The sequence below is a fragment of the Onychostoma macrolepis genome, chromosome 22 (genome assembly GCF_012432095.1).
Source record: "Onychostoma macrolepis isolate SWU-2019 chromosome 22, ASM1243209v1, whole genome shotgun sequence".
Lineage (NCBI taxonomy): Eukaryota > Metazoa > Chordata > Actinopteri > Cypriniformes > Cyprinidae > Onychostoma > Onychostoma macrolepis.
The window spans coordinates 37,522,567-37,540,165 of record NC_081176.1 but is presented as its reverse complement, the minus strand read 5'-3'; the positions used below and the strand labels follow the sequence as shown (position 1 = coordinate 37,540,165).

Below are 17,599 nucleotides of genomic sequence, written 5' to 3'. Positions count from 1 at the left end.
ATTATTTCCTATTTACTTATTCTATTTTTATTATCTTTGTCTTGTCTTGTCACTGTCATTCTGTTTGTCTGTTTGTGCTGTGGAAGCCTCTGTCACCATAACAAATTCCTTATGAGTAAACATACATGGCAATTAAGCTCTTTCTTCACCTGTGTTAGTACTGCCAACTATATCCTAGTTTTTGGCTAGATGCAAGTGAATCATGTCCTCTTGGATCTGGGTTAGTTCACCCTAAAAAAAAAAAAAAATCTGTTGTTAATACTCACCCTTGTGTCATTCCAATCCTGTAAGACCTTTGTTTATCTTTGGAACATAATTTAAGATATTGTTGACGAAATCCGAGAGCTTTCTATCATTCTACAGTCATGCAACTTACACATTCAAGGTCCAGAACTGTAGGAAAGACGCCATTAAGTAATCCATGTCATTAAGTATATCATTAAGTAATCAATTTTATTAAGTACATGAGTGCTTTTTTTTGCACAAAAAAACATAATTTACCACTTTATTTCCAAAAATATTATTCAAACACATGTGTTGTGAACACTCACTCATGTGTGTTGTGATGACGCGAGTCTGGCATGAACACAACACAAATGCGTTTTAATACTTTTGTGAACACAATGCAGATCAATATTTTCATAAATAAAGTTGTAAATAATGTTTTATTGTGCAAACAAAGCACTCACGTTGCTTAATAAAATGGAGTTAAACCACTGAAGTCACATGGAGTACTTTAACAATGTCTTTCCTACCGTTCTGTGCTGGGAATGTGTAAGTTGCTTGGTGCCTATGAAGGGAAAGCTCTCGGATTTCATCAGAAAGTTCTTAGGTGTGAAATTACATAATGGTGAGTAATTAATGACAGAATTTCCATTTTTGGGTGAAATAAACCTTTAATTCATCCATGGTTCCAACTGGAATAAAATGAAAGAAGCTGTTTTGGTGCTCAGTGCAAACTGGTAGTAAAGTATAGGCTATATTAAAATATATACTATCAGATATTGCTCACTGAATGTAATTACAGGACAGAAGAAAATGTTGCTCTAGAACTTTACTTGACAAGTGTAGCTTACTTGGCAAAAGTTAGCTACTTGTTTATAGACAAACTGAAATTTTTCAAGTATTAAAGTTGTAGCCATTAAATAAAGTGTTTTTATTTTAAATGATTCATGTTTAAATATTATTTGTTTGTGTTTTTAGTTCAATTTGTTAATTAAGAAAGGAAACTGTAAACGTCATAAGGGCGTGGTAAATCAGAAGGCAGGACGCCAGAAGATAGGATGTGGGTCAGACATAATTTGTGACCACTTCATATTCTTACTTTTTTTTTTTTTTTTGTGGAATCCCTTTTTTTTTTTTTTATGAATTTCATTTTGTACGATTTGTATCTTAATTTCAATATTTATTTTTGTTTTTGTTGTTGATCAATTATCTACTCAAATAAACAAGAAGGAATAAAAGTTTAGTGGAATAAAGTGCGTTCATGACAAAGCCCGCTGCCATGCTTCCGCGGGCAAGACAAAACGGCAAAACAATTAAATTAAAATAAATATCATTGCTAACCCTGCTGAAAAAAACAATAGAACCCTGCCCAAAACACAATAGAAAATGTAATGGTTTTAATGGTTATAATGGGAATTGTATTGGTTTTAATGGAAAATATGGTGTCTACTGGTATGTGATGGATTCTATTGGTGGGATGTTAAATTCTATTGGAAAAATGCCCAAAACACACTACAAAAAGGAATTTTGTAATGGTTTTACTGGAAAAAGCTAATGGTTTCTAATGGGCTTCTATTATTTTGTTTTTTTTAGCAGGGAATGTCTGAACAGCATGTAACGAAAATTTAAAAAATGAAAGCCTGTAGACTAATTATTATGTGAATAACTCAGGGCGGTTTTGCTGGGAAAATCCAAGGGAAACCGTCATTGCAGTGTTATTTTAATGAACCTCATCTGTCGATATGTTGTCGGTGAATCTTACTGGCCGTTGCTTGCTGGCATTACTATGGAGTATGTGCAAGAGCATGAGCAATGAGTTACTGACCACAGCTCACTTAACGGTCACCGGTGTCGCTAATAACAAGAGCCCTTTAACAGCTAAATATCAACATTTTCAGGAGTTAATCTTTACTGTTGACAGTGAAATAGCTTGAGCTATTCTCTTGAGAATGACAATACAGTTTTGCAGGCCTGTTTAATTTTTGACATGCTTATAAAGAAATGATAAAGGAAGGATTAAAGAAACATGAAAAAATAAGGAGAAATGGCTGATGGTATTCAAGTAAACAGAAATGAGAAGAAATATGGATCAATATATTGTATATATTGTGTAGTGTTAGGGTTAAAGAGTATGTTGTTTATAAATACGCTGTTTATAAGTTGTTCAAGGAGGAGAAATCGTTTATCTTTCTCTTATATGTGTGTGTATCTAAATGCTATGGCAAAGTCTCTTGCACTTGATTGCTTGAAAAAATGTATTGTATTTTTGTATTTTCAAATGACAAATTACTTGTATTTTAATTAAATACATTTCTCACACCAGTATTTTTGCATTTTAATTAAATACATTTGATGAGCTTGTATTTGTAATTTGTAACTAAATACTTTTTGATGTAATTGTGCCCATCTCTGAATATACACAGGATAATTACAAAAACACAGGTGCAGGGAATTAATCAATGAACTAAACAAGAACAGGAAAAAAGACCATAAAAGGAAAACCAGGAACACAGACAGGGGTAAAACAAGGAAAACGGGTCCAAAACCCTGACACTGGAGCACAAAACCGGTCATGCGGGTCAAGTTTTTTAGATCTTCTGATTATAGATCATCTGAAAGCTGAATAAATAAACTTTCCATTGATATATGGTTTGTAATAGGAAAATATTTGGCTGAGATACAACTATTTGAAAATCTGGTATCTGGGAGTGCAAAAAATGAAATAAAATACTGATAACATTTCCTTCAAAGTTGTCCAAATTAAGTTCTTAGCAATGCATATTATTAATAAAAAAAAAATAACTTTTGATATATTTACAGTAGGAAATTTACAAAATATTTTCATGGAACATTATCTTTATTTAATATTCTAATGAATTTTGGCATAAAATAATAATAATAATTTTAAAAAATAGATCATGATAGATCACAATCTATTTGTGGCTATTGTTACAAATATACCCATGCTAAGACTGGTTTTGTGGTCCAGGGTCACATTTGATATTTTTTCTCATCCATTGACATTAAAGAGTTTATTTTATTGCACATTATTGAATTATAAATTGAAATGAGTAAAGTAAAGATTAATTTTACAATGATACATTTTTAAACTCCAAATCTGGTAAATCTCCAAATTTTGAGTAAATACTCCTATTTGTTCATCAGGTGTGTTTGGTGTTGATGCAGTAAAGTTAGCACCAGAGTCCGTGACGGAGGGAGATCCTGTCACTCTGAGGACTGATGTTACTGAAATACTGCAGTATGATCCGATCCAGTGGAGGTTTGGAGACATTCTCATAGCTAAAATCAACATGAAGGAGAATAAGAGCAGGTTTTATAATAACAGTGTTGCTGAGAGACTCAGAGACAGACTGAAGCTGGATCATCAGACTGGATCTCTGAGCATCATGAACACCAGAACCACAGACTCTGGACTTTATAAAATAACCAGCACTGAAACAGGGACAACGCTCAACACATTCAATCTTACTGTCTATGGTGAGTATAATATTTACCCAGTTTAATTTCTTCAGTGGCAAATTTTGGCTATAGACTTTAAGAAAATAAGCATTTTAATAATTTAAACCTGAAATAACATCCTTTTTTTGTTTAATTATACTAGGATAATTACACAGCATCTGTGCATCCTAAACAGCTGATAGCTTTTTTTCCCTCAGTATTCCTGTAGATAATTTATTCAATTACAGCTTGATTGTAAATAAGGCATAATACGAATATTCTGTGTAATTTAAATGAAAATGTCCATGCTTTATTTACACATCATGTCTCATATTTTATCTCAGTGACTGTTGTCTCCAAGTTGTTAAACATGTACACTATTCTTTCAATATAATTTGATTGATAATATATAAGATAGGATTAATTGTATTCCTATACTTTTGATCAGTCTTGATTCCTCATTTATCTTTATTTTCTCATGTATTCCAGCTCTTCTGTCTGTTCCTCTCATCAGCAGAGACTACTCTGTTCTGAGCTTGTATCAGAATTGTAAATTGCTGTGTTCAGTGTTGAATGTGAGTCATGTGACTCTCTCCTGGTACAAAGGACACAGTTTATTGTCCAGCATCAGTGTGTCTGATCTCAACATCAGTCTCTCTCTACCTCTGGAGGTGGAATATCAGGATAAAAACACCTACAGCTGTGTGCTCAACAATCCCATCAGCAACCAGACCACACATCTGAACATCACTCAACTCTGTCACACATGTGCAGGTACATCAGTGTTTATACATCTGTTTGTTTACTGAACTATGAAGTTATATAGTGCAGATATATCATATAGGCTAGTGGTTGTTGTAGATCAGGCTGACAGATTCATTCAAATTAATGCTCCATTTTGTCCATTATAGATCAGTGCATATCCTGGTTTTACATATTGATCATTTCTGCTGCTGCTGGATCTCTCTTGATTTTAGCTGCAGTTGGGATCTTCTGCATCTGCAGGAAAACAGACCGAGAGGGCAAGTATTACCCACAGCTGAGATACCTGTAAAAATACATGATTTTGAGTTGACTCTGGGGTGTTGAATAAGTAGAAAAATAATGAACACCTGTGATGATGCATTATTATTTTTTTTAATAATTCAACACCCCAGAGTCAATTATTCCTCTACACTTACCACACCTCAAGACATTGTTATTATAGAGCTAGTAACAGAGATTTGAGCCACTGAGAATGCAGTTATTAAAGAGGTTAATAAGTTGCTTAAGCGTGTGTGAATTAACTGAGTCTGTGCATTCAACAGGCCCACAGTGTAATAATAAAATGTAAAACAGTGTTGCAAAGAAAACGCAACAATACTGTAATTTTCAAACATTTTTTATTCAGTTTTGTTTTATTTACATGTTCGTCATTATTGTTGAAACAGTTCAGAGTGGTGAAGAAATCACTTACGCTGATCCAACATTCTACAAAAGAAAAGCACAGAAATCGGTAAGAAATGTTTATTTTGTGTATGGTGGGTGTGGGTGTGGGTGTGTGTGTGTGTGTGTGTGTGTGTGTGTGTGTGTGTGTGTGTGTGTTATTTCAGCAGTGTGTTTGTACAGCAGTCAGGTGTGTGTTTGTAATATGAGTTCAAATATGTGAGCTTCTGGTTCTATGATCTATCACATAACAGCACCACATCTAAATGTGTTTTAATATTCATCATTAATGGCCAGTAATATTCCTGATAACTACATGTGAACGTGTGTTGGTGTTTTCTTTCAGAGAGTTCAAGAGGAGGAGGATGTGGTATATTCAGGAGTCACCATGCAGCTATGAGATACTGCCAACTTTCTAGAACCCAAATACCCAAAAATGGGAAAGGTGGTGGTTAACTGTATAAGTGCAGAAATATTATGTGAATATTATATATATATATATATATATATATATATATATATATATATATACACACACACAGGTGCTGGTCATATAATTAGAATATCATCAAAAGTTGATTTATTTCACTAATTCCATTCAAAAGTGAAACTTGTATATTATATTCATTCATTACACACAGACTGATATAATTCAAATGTTTATTTCTTTTAATTTTGATGATTAGAGCTTACAGCTCATGAAAGTCAAAAATCAGTATCTCAAAATATTAGAATATTTACATTTGAGTTTGAATAAATGACCATCCCTACAGTATAAATTCTGGGTATCTCTTGTTCTTTGAAACCACAATAATGGGGAAGACTGCTGACTTGGCAATGATCCAGAAGACGAACATTGACACCTCCACAAAGAGGGTAAGTCACAGAAGGTCATTACTGAAAGGTGTGGCTGTTTACAGAGTGCTGTATCAAAGCATATTAAATGCAAAGTTGACTGGAAGGAAGAATTTGGGTAGGAAAAGGTGCACAAGCAACAGGGATGACCGCAAGCTTGAGAATACAGTCAAGCAAAGCCGATTCAAACACTTGGGAGAGCTTCACAAGGAGAGAACTGAAGCTGGAGTCAGTGCATCAAGAGTCACCACGCCAGACGCCTTCAGGAAAAGGGCTACCAAGCCACTTCTGAACCAGAGACAACGCCAGAAGCATCTAACCTGGGCTGTGGAGAAAAGAACTGGACTGTTGCTCAGTGGTCCAAAGTCCTCTTTTCAGATGAAAGTAAATTTTACATTTCATTTGGAAATCAAGGTCCCAGAGTCTGAAGGAAGAGTGGAGAGGCACAGAATCCATGTTGCTTGAAGTCCAGTGTGAAGTTTCCACAGTCAGTGATGATTTGGGCTGCCATGTCATCTGCTGGTGTTGGTCCACTGTGTTTTCTGAAGTCCACAGTCAACGAGCCATCTACCAGGAAATTTTAGAGCACTTCATGCTTCCTTCTGTTGACAAGCTTTATGGAGATGCTGATTTCATTTTCCAGCAGGACTTGGCACCTGCCCACACTGCCAAAGGTACCAAAAGCTGGTTCAATGACCATAGTGTTACTGTGCTTGATTGGCCAGCAAACTCGCTTGACCTGAACCCCATAGAGAATCTATGGGGTATTGTCAAGAGGAAGATGAGAGACACCAGACCCAACAATGCAGATGAGCTGAAGGCCACTATCAGAGCAACCTGGGCTCTCATAACACCTGAGCAGTGCCACAGACTGATCGACTCCATGCCACGCCGCATTGCTGCAGTAATTCAGGCAAAGGAGCCCCAACTAAGTATTGAGTGCTGTACATGCTCATACTTTTCATTTTCATACTTTTCAGTTGGCCAAGATTTCTAAAAATCCTTTCTTTGTATTGGTCTTAAGTAATATTCTAATATTTTGAGATACTGATTTCTGACTTTCATGAGCTGTAAGCTCTAATCATCAAAATTAAAAGAAATAAACATTTGAAATATATCAGTCTGTGTGTAATGAATGAATATAATATACAAGTTTCACTTTTTGAATGGAATTAGTGAAATAAATCAACTTTTTGATGATATTCTAATTATATGACCAGCACCTGTATGTATGTATGTATATATATATATATATATATATATATATATATATGCATATTTTATGGCACTGGAATCACACACAGACCTGTGAATATTGAGGCTCTTATACTAATGGTGTTCAGTCAGAATGATATTTCTTAAACCTAACACCCACACAATCCTTGTTCTCAAATAGGTATATTATGAAAGTTAATATGGTATTAAATGGAAATGAATGGATTTTATCTCAGGACTTTTGTGCCGTGTTTTGTTTTGTGTATGTTTGTATTGTTTTCAGATTCAGTCATATTACTGTAGAAATGCGTCTCTGCTGATACAGATGAATCTGCTGGAGCTCCACCTAGTTGATGAACATGTTATTTCACTAACAGTTTTCTCTGTAGCCCAGGGGTTCTCAACTCATGCCCTCGACTTTCCTGTTTAGCTCCAGCCGTGATGATCAAACTTACCTGTAACTTTCTAGTAATCCTGAAGACCTTAACTAGCTTGTTTGGGTGTGTTTGATCAGGGTTGGAGCTAAACTCTGCAGGAAAGTGAACCTTCGAGATCCAGAGATGAGAACCCTAGCTCTAGCTTCTTTCACACAGAGATTCTGGAAATTAAACTGATAATTTGTCCCATGATCATTTGATTTTGGTTCATTCACACTGCTAGTGATTTTCTGGAATTTGCCCCTTTCTTACTCAGGCTCATGCATTTTTTTTATTTTTATTTGATACACTAGCACATTGCATACCGTTTTGCTGGTGAACGATCTCATCTTCAGCGCAGAGCTCCCTGCTTCTTTCCAGTTTGAAGACATTTTGTTGTTGTTGTTGTTGTGAACGTTGATCTGTACAGTAAAAAAAACCAGTGTCAATTTAACACTAAAGATCATATATGGTCCCAGTCTATCTGGTGTTAAAAGTACACTGTTCGCAGTGTTGAATTTTTAGTGTTAATATAGCACCTTACAATGTAGAAAAATTACACTCCGAGTGTAAAGTGTTACACCTGTAATTGTTGTTCAAATTTTACACTATGGGGTATTTAACACCCTGGTGTTTTAATCCTTTAGGTGTTATTAATAATATATTCTTTTCAGTGCAAAAATAAAAATGCTATTGTATGGTGTTAATGTACAAGATTACAAGAGACTGAATTGAATTGACTTCAGACAGATGTATAAATTCCAACGTTTACTTAAAAAAATGGTCAAAGTGGCAACTTTAAAGCATATATATATATACACCAGATGTGTAGAAGTTAATTAGTCAGTCACATTCACTAAGTGTTGCACAGGGATTTCAAATCAATTTATTAAATACAAAATAGAAACATTAAATTCAGGTTAATACAGCTACATATAGCCAAAAATATAAATACACAAAAGAACAAAAAAACAAAAGAAAGCAAACAAAGCAATGTACGATTGTAGGATTTCATCAAGTGAAAGTTGATATGTGCGAAAGTTATCTGTTGTGCATAAATGTCCAAACACTGTCCGTAGATGAAAGCTTTAGTGCAAGTTCTACCAGGAAGATGCTACGTCACATAATACAATTAGATCTGGCCAATCGTCATCCTACACGAGGAATATATAAGCTCTCTACTCACCCTTCCCCGTGTTTGCAAATACAAACGCTGCCATTCCCCTCCATCCTCCCCACCACCACCAGGTTGGCACTGTCCATGCGGGGGGGTAGGCTCCACTCCTGCCTTCGTCAGTACTTGCTGGAATCTACGACTACAGATTCAAGCTAAAGATGGGGCCTGTGCCAAAGAATACTGTTTATTTAAATTGGTTTTGTTAAATAAATACTCTTGAGTCTTAATTTCATCTCCGGAGTCTTTCTGGTACACAGTAAATTTTGCAGTGTTAAATGAACTCTATAAGAGCTAAATTTAACACTTGGCCCGAGTGTATTTGGTCCCACTCAGAATTGGTGATAAATTGACTCTCGTCATAGAGTTAATTTAACTCTGAAAATTTAACACTATTTTGAGTAAAAAATTAACACTGCTCAACACTGAATAGTGTTACCAGAGTTTAACACTAGCGGAAATTAACTCTGTTCTGTGTTACCACAATTTAACTCTGCAGGAAAAATTTACTCTAATTAGTGTTAATATTTCACTTATGTAGAGTTCATTTACATTTATAATAGGGAAAAATTCTCTCATTTTAAATCCCATTTGGTGTTTTAAAAACAGAACAGAAAACAAGATCAACGACGTCCAATTCAAAACCTTTATTACAATGCTGTCATGCTCAAGAAACACACAATTTCATGCACAAAATACATCACGTGACGTCTGCATGAAATGACAATACATCACTATATTCAGTACAGAACCTGTTGAACCACCTAGCTAAGCAGCCTTGCTCTAACCTCAGCAATACAAGGACCTTCACTTTGTCAACATCTTTGTTGTACACAGTGGTCTGAATAAAAGTGTACATCTTGTGTAGAACAGTGTTATTAGTGGTGCCGAAAACAAAGTGTGCCTTAAGAAGTTTGTTCACCAAAATCAGAATTCTCATTAATTACTCACCTCGTGTCATTCCAAACCTATAAGACTTTTGTTCATTTTCGAACACAAATGAATATATTTTTAATGAAATTTGGCAGACTTCTATCCTTTCATCAACAGCCTATAACTACAACTTTCAAGGCCCGGAAAGGTGTTAAAGACATCATTAAAGTAACCCGTGTGACTCCGGTGATTTAACTTCAGTTTTATTAAGCAACACGAGCACTTTGTTTGCACAAAGAAAAAAAACAGTTACCTCTTTATGAAAGTATTAATCCCTGACAAGCGTACACAAGAGCACGACGACGGATGAGTGTTTTGTTGAAATTAAAGCAGACGTGAATGCATGCATAAAATTGAGGTTAAACCAGTGGAGTCACATGATAACTTTAATGATGTCATTACTACCTTTCTGGGCCTTGAATGTGCTAGCTTGCGTGGACTCTCAATGTAAGGACAGAAATCTCTCAGATTTCATTAAAATATCTTCATTGGTGTTTTGAAGATGAACGCAAGTCTTACAGGTTTGGAATGACATGAGGGTGAGTAAATAATGACAATTTTCATTTTTGGGTAAACAGTTTGTTAAAGGCATCAAGAGAAGAGACTGACTTGCATGGAATGGCATTCTGATCAAAATTGAAGTACTGCTGAACTGAATAATTCTTCCCAGAGCCAGTCGACAGGGCTGAGCACTTCCAGCGATGTCTTGAATATGCTCCTCAATGCTTGTTCCACTCTGAAAAAACCAAGCAAATTGCAGAGGACTATCACTGATATGTTAAATAAATAAAAAACTACAAAAAAAAAAAATATATAAAAACTAACCTTCTAGAAGATATCCCCTACTTGAGACGTAGACACCTTTCCTGGTCTCTTCTGGCCTTAACAAGACACAAACAACAAAGCATTTTAAGATCATTAACACTGCTTAAAGAATGCTATATGACGTTAATCCTTAGTCACAGTTTAAAGCAACTCAGTAGCTACAAAACTGCTGTGAAAAGTGGCACAATGAGATTTCTGAAATTATATTCCTCGTTCTTTAGAAATATCTCTCTGTATAGTTATGATTCTGGTACTTCTTAGAAAGACAAAAATACAGAAAAAGGAGGAGAAAAAGTGTTTTAAAATCCAAGAGAAATATACACCACCTGTATTATTGTCAACAATGCATTAAAACTAAAACAAAAACAGTGTGATACTTACATAGCCATTTTTGAAGAAGGTACGGGAACAAAGGCACGATTCCTCTGGCTTCGTTCACCTTTCTTGGTGGTGATGTACTGCAGAAATAAAAAATAAAAAAAAGTGTTAAATATAAAAATGTTTATATACACACACATTTTTATGTGTGTGTGTTATATATATATATATATAAATAAAACACACACAGTTATATACACAGTTATTCATATGAAATATTACCTATTCTTTTCTTTAATGTCAGCTGTCAGAATATTGAGTTTTTCTTGTTTCATCGAGAATCGATCAGACCAGCTTAATAATATTTTTTTTTAAAAATCAAAACAAAAACATAAATATGGTATATAAACAATAAAAATACTACTTCAAACAATACTTAATTTTAAATACTTTAATCTTATAAAGATCAAATTAATGTTGTATTTTTAAGTATATTTATGAGTTTGCAACAGTCCCCCAAAAGCATAAGTAAGAAAAAAAGTATTGCCCACCTTTTAGCTCCATCTAGTCTCATTCCTTTACTGGAAGACCTTTATTCAATAATGAGTGTGTCCTGCGAGTCACTGGAGTCAAAGGATGAAGACAGGGACTGATTTGACTGCACAGGAGAAGCTTGTTACTTAAAAAAAGGAGAAAGATAATACATTAGTTCTGCAATATGTGTCATGCCATTAACAGTCACTCCAAATAAACAGGCAACATTTAAAAATGCGTTAACAGTAGCTACTTGTAACAGCACTTACATGTACCGCTCGGATCAGGCCAACTAACTGTATAATAACAAAAACGTAAAGTAGTTGTTCGTGGTACCGTATACACTGCATAAGGTTAAAATAAGGAAAAACAAAGACGCGGCTGTTTTTAAATGAGATGTTCCGCCTGCCCCATTGGCCTCTTCGTCGCGCAGCATTGAGCCGAGTTAACGCTAATACCACAGCGCCATCTACATGGCTTCAATAAAGATGCAATGGCGGCGTTCGACTAATTTGTCTTCACATAACTTAAATTAATCCCGTTTACACAATTAGTCTTTCCTGAGCTGAACAGTAGCAAATATAGAGTTTATATAACATTCCAACGGTTTACATAACATCATATAATTTATTCAGAGTTACGTATCTAACCTTGTAAGACATGCTAAAACATTTCATTCCACAACTACATAACATGCTGTACTTACATTCTAACATCACGCAAACCCAGGCCACAGCCCTACCGAGAACATTTCGACCGCCCAATACATACAGATGTGCAGGTTAACATATGCCCCATGTGACGTTACATAATTGAACGTTTAAAAAAACAATTTATATACCAAAGCTAAATACAGCTGAAAATCAAATTAAGTAAGATTACTGACATCATTTAAACTTTATCATTACCACATTGAGATGAAAAAACACATTTCTCCTGACTTGCCTATTCAATACCTATTCCCAAATTTAAACCAATCAGATTACACAAAGTCAAAAAATAACTGCAATTTATGCATTAATAGTAACACAATTATTAACCTCAAATATTAAACTCATGTTTTAATAAATTAATTAAAAGAGCTTACCTTTTAGTGCAAGGCAAAAGAAAATGGCGACGAGAGAACTTTTGCTAATACTACTAACTTATGTGAATTATAAAAACAATAAGCTGAATGTTCACTGTACCTAAACAAATGGGATAACTGCTTACCTTCCTCTGTATCCACACCGGATTTAATGCCTGTCACCGCTGTATCTCCGATGACTGACAGAGCCTTCTCTTCAAATGCATCCAGAATAATAGACGGTGATCCACCACCTGTCATTTTTTGCTCCCTTGATCTCTCTGCTCTTTTTTTTTAACAGCCGACTTTAAGTCTGCCCATTTCTTTTTCACCCCATCCACATCTCTAAGGGAGTTGGCCACCGCTGAAACGGCCTCCGCCACCCGTTCCCATGCGTGTCGCTTACTTTGCATCGAGATACTATCCAGTCTCCCAAGGAGTACTTTCTTCCTTGCGCTAATTTCCTCGATAAGAACCCCCATCTCTTGCCTAGTGAAGTTTTTGTTTCTTTTCTTGTCATCCATGTCAAATTAGCTGAATAGTTTATGCTTTTCTGCGAGTAAATTTCTCACATCTCACGCGCTTTATATTGAAATACCGGGATGTGGCTGCTACTTTAAAACAGGATAATAAAGTGCTACAATTAAAATGTAGCGGTAATGAATTTGTTGTTGCTTATTTATTTATTTATTTATTCTTAAGAAAAAAAATAAGATGTTCTTAAGAACAAATTTGAGAACTTCTTAAGATTTTTTAAGAAGACTTCTTACGAACTTCTCAGAATTTATCTTAAGAAACTTCTTAATTTATTTCTTAAGAAGATTTTGTGAATCCGCCCTGGTCTTCGGGTTGGCTTGAGGCGGAGCTTAACAGAGTAAAGTTAACAATGCAGAATTCAACTCTGATCATTTTCACCAACACTAGGGGGCATTTTTCACTATTTGTTGTTAAATTAACTCATTAAGAGTAAATGGAGAGTAACACTGCTTAATTAACACTGCCGATTTTACTGTGTAGAACTTAAGTTACTGATAGCAAATGAATAATCCGACCTCTTGTAATGAAAACACACCACAGCTCTCAAACACCAGACTCTTCCTAACCAGAAACAGTCAAAAATAGTCCAGACTATGGTCCCACGTCGAAAAGAACTTTAAATCCATATTCAAACTGGACCATGATGTGGTGACCTCATCAATAAAGAGTCCTTCTAAAATGCATACAAATACACCATCTTAAACTGTTAGCATCAATACAAACATAGGCCATTCATACATGTACCATCTCTGCAAAAAACATTTACATTTAGTCATTTAGCAGACGCTTTTATCCAAAGCGACTTACAATTGGGGAATACATAGGCGATTAATCTTGAAGAGGCAATCAGACATACGAAGTGCTTGCAACACCAAGTCTCAGGCATTGTTCAAATAAATACAAACTACCAAAGGAAGGAATAAGTAAAGATAATTTTTTTTTTTTTTTTTTTTTTAAGTTTAGGATGAAGTCAAGTGCTGTCGAAAGAGATGAGTTTTCAGTTGTTGCTTGAAGATTGACAGGGATCCAGCATTCCGGATAGAGGTGGGAAGATCGTTCCACCAGCCAGGAATGGTGAATGAGAATGATCTAGAGAGTGATTTTGCGCCTCTCTGTGATGGTATCACGAGGCGTCGCTCACTAGCAGATCTCAGATTTCTGGAGGGGATGTAGTTTGTTAATAGAGAGTGCAAGTAAACGGGTGCTGAGCCAGTGGTTGTTCTATATGCAAGCATCAGTGTCTTGAACTTGATGCGAGCCGTGATTGGTAGCCAGTGCAGGGAGATAAAGAGAGGTGTAACATGGGCTCTTTTGGGCTCGTTGAAGACCAGTCGTGCCGCTGCATTCTGAATCATTTGTAGAGGTTTGACTGTATTAGACGGAAGTCCAGCCAGAAGAGCATTGCAATAGTCCAGCCTAGAAATGACAAGGGCCTGGACAAGAAGTTGTGCAGCATGCTCTGTCAGAAAGGGCCTGATCTTTCTGATGTTATATAGTGCAAACCTGCAAGATCGAGCAGTTTTGTAATGTGGTCTTTGAAGGTCAGCTGATCATCAAAGATTACACCAAGATTTCTGACCGAAGTTGATGGGGTTATTGTTGATGAACCTAACTGGATCGTGAAGTCATGCTGTAGAGTCGGAGTGGCAGGGAGGACAAGAAGCTCAGTCTTTGCCAGGTTGAGCTGCAGGTGATGTTCTTTCATCCATGCCGAGATGTCCGCCAGGCAACCTGAGATCCTTGCAGCTACCGTTGGATCATCTGGTTGAAAAGAGAGGTAGAGCTGTGTGTCATCAGCGTAGCAATGGTATGAGAATCCATGTGCCTGTATGATGGGACCCAGTGATGTAGTGTATGTGGAGAAGAGGAGGGTCCAAGAACTGATCCCTGAGGAACCCCAGTGACCAGTGTATGTGCTTTGGATACCTCACCTCCCAGGCCACCCTGAAAGACCTACCAGTGAGATAGGATTCAAACCAGCGAAGTGGAATGCCAGAGATGCCCAGTGATGAGAGGGTGGACAGGAGTATCTGATGATTGACAGTGTCAAAAGCGGCAGATAGGTCCAGCAGAATGAGGACTGATGATTTGAATGGGCTTTTGCAATTCGCAGGGCTTCAGTGACCGAGAGAAGCGCAGTCTCAGTTGAATGGCCCTCCTGAAACCTGACTGTTTAGCATCCAGTTTGTCGTTCTGTGAAAGAAACAGTGAGACTTGGTTGAAGACAACTCGTTCAAGTGTTTTCGCTATGAACGGAAGGAGAGAGACAGGTCTGTAGTTTTCTATAAGAGAAGTGTTTAATGTAGGTTTTTTGAGCAGTGGGGTTACCCGAGCCTGCTTGAACGCAATGGGGAAGTTACCTGTGAGTAGGGATGTGTTGATGATGTGTGTGAGTGCAGGTAAGAGTGTGGGTGAGATTGCTTGGAGAAGGTGTGAGGGGATTGGGTCAAGAGGACATGTTGTAGGATGGTTGGAGAGGAGAAGCTTGGATACTTCAGCTTCAGTGAGTGGACAGAAAGAAAAGATGGGAGTTTTAGCAGTGGATGTGGTAGGGTGAGGGTCCTGTGTGCGTGGAGGTGAAAACTGACCACTGATTGATCTAGTTTTGTCTGTAAAGAAAGTGGCAAAGTCATCAGCTGTAATAGAGGTGGAGGGAGGAGGTGGAGGGGACAGAGGAGGGAATTAAATGTTCTGAAGAGATTACGCATGTCTGGAGCGCTGTTGATCTTGTTGCGGAAATGTGAGGATTTGGCAGTGTGGACTTTAGCAGAGAAGGATGTGAGCATAGACTGGTAAAAACATCAACTCCTTACTTTAGACTGGGCTTGAAATGACACATTTCCCAACCAGGACACAGCACAATGTGCTCAGCAGGTGAGCCATGCTGGCTACTGCTGCTTGTTATTGCTACTCCTTCTACCCACGTGGCTTTACTTAACCCTTTGGGTGTGTTCGGATTCCTGTCACACTTGTGGTGTTCCCGGTCAAAAATGACCGGACTCCAAACAATTGCTTATAAATCTCTTATTATGCTATATTATCATCAAATATTGGATTCAATCTTTTTGTCAACTTGTTTTCTTTCATTTAGGACTGGTTTTGTGTTTCTATTTGCATCTGATTAATCGTAAGCCTCATTTTTTCCGAAAATAGGCACCTCATTTTTTGAGTGAAAAAAGCATTTTTTATGCATAACTTTCACAATATGAAAAAAAAAAATTATGAAAATTTGCACAGTTTATCACACTAGTGTGCTTTAATGTTTAATCAGGAAGTTTTATTTTAAATGCTTTTATTTTGTACAAAATTGCACAAAGTCACACTTTTCAAAAAAATGGCAGGCCATTGAAAGTGAATGGGGAAGATCACAAAAAACAGCACCAGTACTCTGTGAGACCATGAAAGCCTCAAAACCTATTGTCATAATGTTTTGTCTAGAATATGTGATGAAAAAAAAGATTCTTTTGAAGTCAATGCAGGCTAAAGACAAGGCAGTTTGACCGTGTGTGTGTGTGTGTGTGTGAGTGAGAGAGAGAGTGAGATATCATAAAAGCATAATGCATGCAGTTCAGGGTAGGAAGAAATAGGTGTAATACTCACAATAGTTTGTATGCATGGATATGTGTGTGTGTGTGTGTGTGTGTGTGTGTGTGTGTTTCTATTCAGGTGGGGACTTAAACCTGAATACACACAGACTCATGGGGACTCGTGTCACGGTGGGGACCTAAATTGAGGTCTCTACGGGTAAACAAGCTAATAAATCACACAGAATGAAGTTTTTTGAAAATCTAAAAATGCAGAAAGTTTCCTGTAAGGGGTAGTTTTAGGTGTAGGGTTGGTGTAGGGTGATAGAATATATGGTTTGTACAGTAGAAAAAGCATTACGCCTATGGAGAGTCCCCACAAGGATAGTAAACCAGACATGTGTGTGTAGGGATGGGTATCGTTAAGGTATTAACGGTATTACTACTCTTACTGATACTGCTTATCGATCCGGTACTTTAACGGTATTCTTATCGGTACTTTTTGTTATATATATATATGAATGAGACAGATTAGGAGCTGGATTAACATTGCTTTATATTCTGAAATGTAAAATAAATATTTAATTAAATTAATATAAAACATCAATTTGTAAATGCACCAGTGTGCAGGCATTTTTAGTGTTTTATATACATAAGATACAGTAAGAACATGAACAAAGAAACAAAGTAAAACAAACCAACAAATACAATAAAACAAATATACAAATTAAATGAAATGAAATAAACAGTGCTTTCATTTTTCCATGAAGGTCTACTAACATTAATGTTCAGGTAAGTAATAGCTACAAAAGAAATCTAAAAGTAATCAAACGTAAAACAAAAAAATTAAAATGTAAAATAACACTGTATAATTTTCACTGTATTTATTGATAGATTAATGCTTATTAAAGCTATAACGTTATTCAGATTAAGAGCTGTGGGTGATTTTCTCTTTGCATTTTGTTATTTAACATTGATGGCCCAAGCACCAGTCTGTCACTTTAAGACAAAATACTGACACACATCGGATTTTCTCCCAACTGATCTCGTCCACTTAAGACATAAACTGTGTTTAAGTGAATACTCGTAGCTG

At 36.3% G+C, this 17,599-nt stretch overlaps 1 long non-coding RNA gene across 1 annotated transcript; it reads right to left on the bottom strand.

Moving 5' to 3' along the window:
* Window positions 1-9,960: 9,960 nt before the first annotated feature.
* On the bottom strand, window positions 9,961-11,789 carry LOC131531447 (uncharacterized). The gene is made up of 5 exons (XR_009268696.1): window positions 11,649-11,789; window positions 11,397-11,524; window positions 10,909-10,985; window positions 10,528-10,583; window positions 9,961-10,438 (listed from the first exon to the last, which is right to left on the bottom strand). It is a non-coding gene; the product is annotated as an uncharacterized LOC131531447 (long non-coding RNA).
* Window positions 11,790-17,599: the final 5,810 nt, after the last annotated feature.